Raw genomic sequence first — 6791 nt, 5'->3', positions numbered from 1 at the left:
GAGGATGATGTGCATGGTTGATTATCTTCATCATCATCACTTTCTTCTTCTTCCTCTTCTTCACTTGAGGAACTTGGAGTGGGAGCCTTCTTTTTGCCCTTCCTTTCATCACATGCAAAAGCATATGGCTTTGAGGAAGTTGGCTCCTCTCCCCGACTCATTTTTCGCGACATCTCAAAGGCCGCGATTTTCCCAATCACGATGGTCGGGGTCATGTTGCTCAAGTCCTCCATGTTATGAAGGATGGTGATGATGCTCCCGTATCTTTGTTGTGGTAGCAGGGAGATAATCTTCCTCACAATGTCCGCATCACCTAGCTTATTTATGCCAATAGAGTTGAGCTCATTGATTATTAGATTCAAACGAGAATACATGTCTCTAACAAGCTCATCATCTTTCATAGTAAAAGAATTATACTCATTTAAGACTAGGCAATGTTTTTGCTCACGGACATTGGATGTGCCGTCATGGAGCTCATGCAATTTTAGCCAAATCTCATTAGCAGTTTTCAGGGTAAATACTTGATTGAAAATATCCATGCTAAGAGATTCATACAAGCAATTTTTGGCTCTAGCATTTAAATGGATTTCTTTTTCCTCACTCGTGGTGGGTTTCTCGGGATTCTTGAGGGGTTTCATCCCGTCACGAGTGACTCTCCAAACACCTAGATCAACGGCCTCTAGGTAACAAGCCATTCTAGCACTATAATATGGGAAGTTGGTGCCGTCAAAGTGTGGTGGCCTATGGGTATCCATCCCTTCCTCTAAAAAGCGTCGGCTCTTTTAGCGGTGAAGCTAAAGCGTTTCAAATGAGCCAAACCGGCTTTGATACCAATTGAAGGAAACGGGTGACGCCTAAGAGGGGGGGGTGAATTAGGACTTCTAAAACTTTTACTAAACTAGGCCACAATTAAATCCCTAGAGCAAAACCTATGCAAGTAATCAAAACTAGAATGTGCAAACTAGGTTTTGTCTAAGTGTTGCTATCTCTACCACAAAAGGCTAAGTTTCAATCTACACTAAATAAGTATGACTACAAGATTGAAACTTAAATGCTTAATATAAATGCGGAATGTAAAGAGCTAAGTAGAGAAGCAAACTCTCGTGGATGACGCCGGTATTTTTACCGAGGTATCCGGAACCGCGCAAGGTCCCGACTAATCCTCGTTGGTGCCCCTACGCAAAGGGAAGCCCACGCGAGGGCTAAGCACCACGGTCGAGTAACTCCGTAGAGAGCCGCGGGCCTTCTCCACGCGCAAGTGGTGCTCCGCTTCCGGCTCCTCTCGGACGCTCCCCGCCGTCTCCACTATCGAGCTTCCGGCCGAAACGCCGCGGGCCTCGTTCCCTCCGGTACACGGTGGCGGCCGTGACACAAACGCGGTTGTCACGGTCTCGCAAGACTCTCGCCCCACTCGGTACAATTACAACGGCTCGCGCAAGAGCCGAGGGGTTGTGAGGTTTATCTAAACTCACTCAACTAACTAGGATTCACCTAGAGCAAGCGCTAAAGCGGTCTAACTAACCTAAGCACTTCGCAAAGCACCTACGCTAATCACCGAGTGATTCTATTAAGCACTTGGGTGTTTGAGCACTTGGAGATATGCACTATGTGTATTGGAATGTTGCTTGGGCTCTCACACAAGAGAATGGCCGGTTGGGGTGGTATTTATAGCCTCCACACCCCCAACTAGCCGTTGGACAGAAAGCAGCAGCTTTCTGTCGTCGGGTGCACCGGACAGTCTGGTGCACCACCGGACACTGAACAGTAGATGTCCGGTGCACGCCACGTCAGCCGACCGTTGGCGCCTGTAGCAGTCGACCGTTGGATCCGACCGTTGCCTTTCTGCCCGTTGGCACACCGGACAGTCCGGTGCACACCGGACAGTCCGGTGCTACAGCCAGAGAGCGCCTGTCTGCGGCCTCTCTGCGCAGACTGTCCGGTGCCTCACCGGACAGTCCGGTGCACACCGGACACCGATGTCCGGTGCACCACCTGGCGCTGGCTGACAGCCCTTGTCTTGGATTTCTTCGCTGATTTCTTCGGGCTTCTTTGTTCTTGAGTATTGGACTCCTATGCATCTTTTTATGTCTTCTTTTGAGGTGTTGCATCCTCATTGCCTTGGTCCAATTCTCTTCGCATCCTGTGAACTACAAACACAAACACTAGAAAACTTATTAGTTCACGGATTGTGCTGTTCATCAAACACCAAAACTCAATTAGCCAAAAGGCCCGGGGTCCATTTTCCTTACACAACCCAATGCAGCACCAGCCCAACCGCCCACCTCCATGAGAGTTATGTATTTAGTGTTTCGAACACAAAACTTATGTTGAATACTTGTCAGAGTTTGTGAACTTGTGTTGATACTTCTGAACTTCTGTTAATACTGTTTGTGTTGAGAACCTCTCAACTTATGTTGAATACTTATGTCAGAATTTGTGTTAATACTGTTTGTGTTGGCTATATATGTCTGTGATGATATGTGATGTATATATGTGATATCTGTGAAATATCTTTTGTTTGTTTGGATGGAATAGGGAAAACAAATAAAAAAAGTGTGTACTGGTCACTTTGCCGAGTGTCAGAACCATAGCACTCGGCAAAAAACCAAGACCTGGGCACCTGTATAGGTTCTTTGCCGAGTGTAATGGCTCTGACACTCGACAAAGAAGCACGCTTTGCCGAGTGCCACACCAAGCACTCGGCAGAGTACCTGACATGGGGACCCCACTGGCGGATTCTTTGACGAGTGATGTCAGGCAGACACTCGGCAAAGACGTCGTCTCCGTCATCCGGCGCCGTAACGGCTGTTTTTCTTTGCCGAGTGTTCTCTGGCACTTTGCCGAGTGCCCGAGAAAAAATACTCGGCAAAGAAGGCTTTGCCGATACACTGTGTGTCGAGCCTTCTTTGCCGAGTGTTTTTAAAGATTTGCCGAGTGCTTCAGTCACTCGACAAAGCCGTCGGTTCAGGCAGTACATGTGTGTCGTTCCCTGCGACTATGGCACCCAAGAGGCAGCCACCAGCACCACCTCCATGCCGGAGCCCGTAGCCCGTCCTGCTCCTCCCCTAACCCATACTCCCTTTCAGCATATCCCTGGTAGGACCTGAAACACTACCAACTACTCATGTTTGATCATCCACAAATTGATGTACGAATAAAAGCATCTCCCATTTCTCGATCGATTGAGTTGTAAGAAAGAATTCTCCCTCCTAATCATGTGTGCCATTTAGCTCGGTCAACTGTCGTAGCTGAGGATTTATTTCGGAGGTACACACTGCGTTCTTAAGAAGAAGTCAGCTCCTAAGATCAAGGCCAGAGCATGCAAAGCCGGCCGGAAAGTCAACTAATAATGCCCGCACCAGACGAATAAGCTAGCAAGACGCGGTTTTGCCTGCCAGCAGGCAGCCATGGCGAGAGCCGCCGCCGACCTCGCGTCTGGCTACTGGACGCGCCGCGTGCCACGAAGCAAAGCACCAACACGCCTTGAAACTCCACAAATTTTCCGGAAGAAATTAAATTGGTTTCCAGGATTTAAGAGACGAAATCAAAAGAATAATCGAATAGCTAGTGAAATGATCGATCGAGAAGCACTTTCAATTCATAAAATCTAAACAGGTCGTAATAAGGGATTTATTATTATTAGCTAGCTTAGGCCATCTGGAGACAGGAAGAACAGTTTAATTAGCACGTAATTAAGCTAGGGGTTCATGAGATGATGAGAAAGTTCTGACGCATGAATTGCTAAGCCGTTAGGCCGAGGCGCGCTGGTGTGTGGTAGGTAAGCTGACATTGACATGCATGTATACATGTTTATCGTAGGCAAGCCCCCCAAAAAAAATTAAAAATGACTTGGTAATTCTAGATTGGAGCTGGAACTTGGAAGCGACGACCCTGATGAGAAGCGGACGACAACGACATGAAATGTGCGTGCTTTGCACGTATGTACTAGCTAATTAGATTAGTTGACAATCGCATATGCATGCATATCTGCTGCTCATGGATATGATCAGTAAGAGCAAGCAGTATACGTAGTAATTTGCAAGTGCTGCCGTTTTCTTATTAACTGTCTTTAGAATAATACAAGTGAATTATTGTTCGGTCTCTTTTCAACGTAAGTTTTTATATTAAACTGATCGATGCGTAACTGCAGTCATGACTACAACATTTACCTGCTAGCTAGAGTGCTAGACCAACTGACCAAGCCCACATGCATGCACGAACGAAGATCCATCTCTGCAAGTTCACATACATATGAACCAAATATATAACTGTATGCATAGAAAATTATAATATACCATAATATATAGCTACCTAAAACATCCATAGTATTTCATACCACAATTAATAAGCTGATATTAAAGTTACACCAAACACCTGAAACATCCATAATATATGGCACAATTTCATGTATGTCACTATAATTTTGCTCAGTATTTATCTTATTTATCACCTCAATTGTCTTAATCACTCATCATCGGGACATAGAAGGGATTAAGATATGTAGCTTTTTTTACCCTTCTAGTCTTCTAGACCACTGACGATGACATAGAAAGGTAATAAATTGTATCCGAGCGGCATAGAAGTGGTTAGAACGTTTACGGTAAGAAATAAGGTAATAGGCAAAATTTCAGTGGTCACAGTAACTGTTCTAGGACGCATGGAATCTGATGTAATGCACGTTGTTTCCTTCGACATATGCCCCATGCATGCATTGCATGCTCGTGATCTCATCAGTGTTTCCTTCGATCTCCTGCGTGTTCAGAAACAACACTTTTGTTGCTTTTCAGATACATTAATTGTGGGAACGAGGTGACAGAAAAATCTCTAGCAGCTAGCTAGTTAGGTGGCCTGCCAAGTCCCTGGTTTGTGCACCCCAATTAGCAGCTTGTTATCTAAGCCTTATTGGCACCTGTCCTGTCAGCACATGAAGAAAGAAAGAAAGAAAGAAAGAAAAGCAAAATGGATCCATCATCAAACTGAAATCTATCCATCAATCACCCACACCTTTTCCTCATGTATATATATATATGCACCAAACAGAAGGGCATGCACTAGTAGTAGTACAACCTCTAGAAGCAAGACAAGGTCTGCAGTACAACGCCGGATCGGAAGAGGAACAGACAGCAGGTAGGAACGTTTTTATGCAGTCTAAATGAAATTCAACAACTGGAGCGAAAATTCGGTTACCTGCAAAAAAAAAAGAGGGAGCAATAATAATGGTGGCGTAAGATGACAGAGGCATTAAAGGGAAGGTCTTGACATGATTTTCCAGCTTATTAAGAGGGTCACATCCTAATGGTAGTAGGTAATAGATAGCCTGCATGCTTGCTACATAAGAGAGAAAAAAAATGGCCAGCAGGTTAGGTAGTAGCCGGCCTGTGGAAGGAACAAGGAAGTAGTACGTACCATGCTAGTTCTAGATTTCTTGAAGCATTTGCATGCAGAGAAGGGAAATTAAACAAGCAAGCAAGGGACTAGTTCTTATTAGCTCACCGCATCTTCTTGACCTGCTCTTCAAGCTCTCCCACCCCTCAGTTGTATTGTATCCATCCATCCATTCGTCTACCGCCCATGCTGACAAGAAAATTGTAGAGGCAAGGCAACACAATGCAAGTCAGAGTGGTATCAAGGAAACAAAAGTTAGCTGCTTGTTTCAGCAACGTGCGTGTGGAGTTGTAATGTGCATGCAGGTCGGTCATGCTGGTGCAGGTCTTTTCTGCGCTTTCTCCTGCAACAACACGAGCTGATCTGATCTGATCTGGTCTGATCGTCCCCCACGGCCGGCCTCTGGAATTGACCATCCAACTTCTGACCCTTTTTCACGGGGATCATGTGACGAATTCAGACGATAATAATAACAAGAAGAAGAAAAAAATGGGCTGATAGATGCTTCTGCTGATAGTGATCAAGCTCAGTGATTCTTAAGGATCTGGCTGCTACTAGAAAGTACTGCAAGTTGTTTGCTTGTTCGGCAAGGAGAAAGAAAGAAAAACCTGAGGACACTTAGTACAGCAGTCACAGCAACGAAGCACACTGGAGACTTGAGCGAGCGAGCGAGCTTGTGTTGTGGGGGCAGCCAAAATGTCAAGAACGCAAAATGGGTTGGATGGAGATGCAGCTCCCATCACAGAAGAAAACAAAACAGGATGACAAAACAAGTGGTGGAATAGTACAGGTTCGGTAGACTGAAATCTCCATTTTTTTTCAGATTTGCGACAAACATAACGGTGTTGATCAGATCAGGCGCTTCGCTTCTTCTCTGGGATGATGATGAGAAGGTTCAGAGTTGAGGCCAAGTGCGCAGTTTCTCAATCTGCAAGCAGAACTGCCCCCAACCTCTCCTGCTTCAGAGTACCCATCATGTGATGCTTTCAACGACTGCTAAGCCACCCAAAACTAGTACTGCAGGTCCCGCTCTCGCGTGTGAATATGTACGTCATAGATCCTAAATCTACTCGAGAAATTTGAAGCTAACCATCAGATCACACGTAATTTAGTGTTTAAAAATAAACAATAATTATATTTAAATAAATATCACAATACCTATTTATATGATGTATATAACAACCCGTAGCAAAACACGAATAACTAGCTAGAGTGATAGAGTACGAAGCAGCTAACAACTATATGTTTTGCCCCTTTGGCTCTGTTTTCTACCGCGTTGCTTTCACGTGCTCCAAGTCACATGGAATCTCTCTAACTTTACTCATTCTGCATTTGTTGTTTCTTTTAAGCTTGTTTACAAAATGAAGTTTGAAAATAACAGCTTTGGATGAGTAAGATGCTGAAGA

The 6791-nt window shown here is 44.9% G+C and overlaps 1 long non-coding RNA gene across 1 annotated transcript; it reads right to left on the bottom strand.

Annotated features, from left to right (window-relative positions):
• Positions 1–4757: 4757 nt before the first annotated feature.
• Positions 4758–6740, bottom strand: LOC109945504 (uncharacterized). The gene is made up of 2 exons (XR_002268703.2): positions 5494–6740; positions 4758–5187 (listed from the first exon to the last, which is right to left on the bottom strand). It is a non-coding gene; the product is annotated as an uncharacterized lncRNA (long non-coding RNA).
• Positions 6741–6791: the final 51 nt, after the last annotated feature.

This window comes from Zea mays, chromosome 4 (genome assembly GCF_902167145.1).
Source record: "Zea mays cultivar B73 chromosome 4, Zm-B73-REFERENCE-NAM-5.0, whole genome shotgun sequence".
Taxonomy (NCBI): domain Eukaryota; kingdom Viridiplantae; phylum Streptophyta; class Magnoliopsida; order Poales; family Poaceae; genus Zea; species Zea mays.
This window is presented reverse-complemented; position numbering and strand designations above follow the sequence as displayed.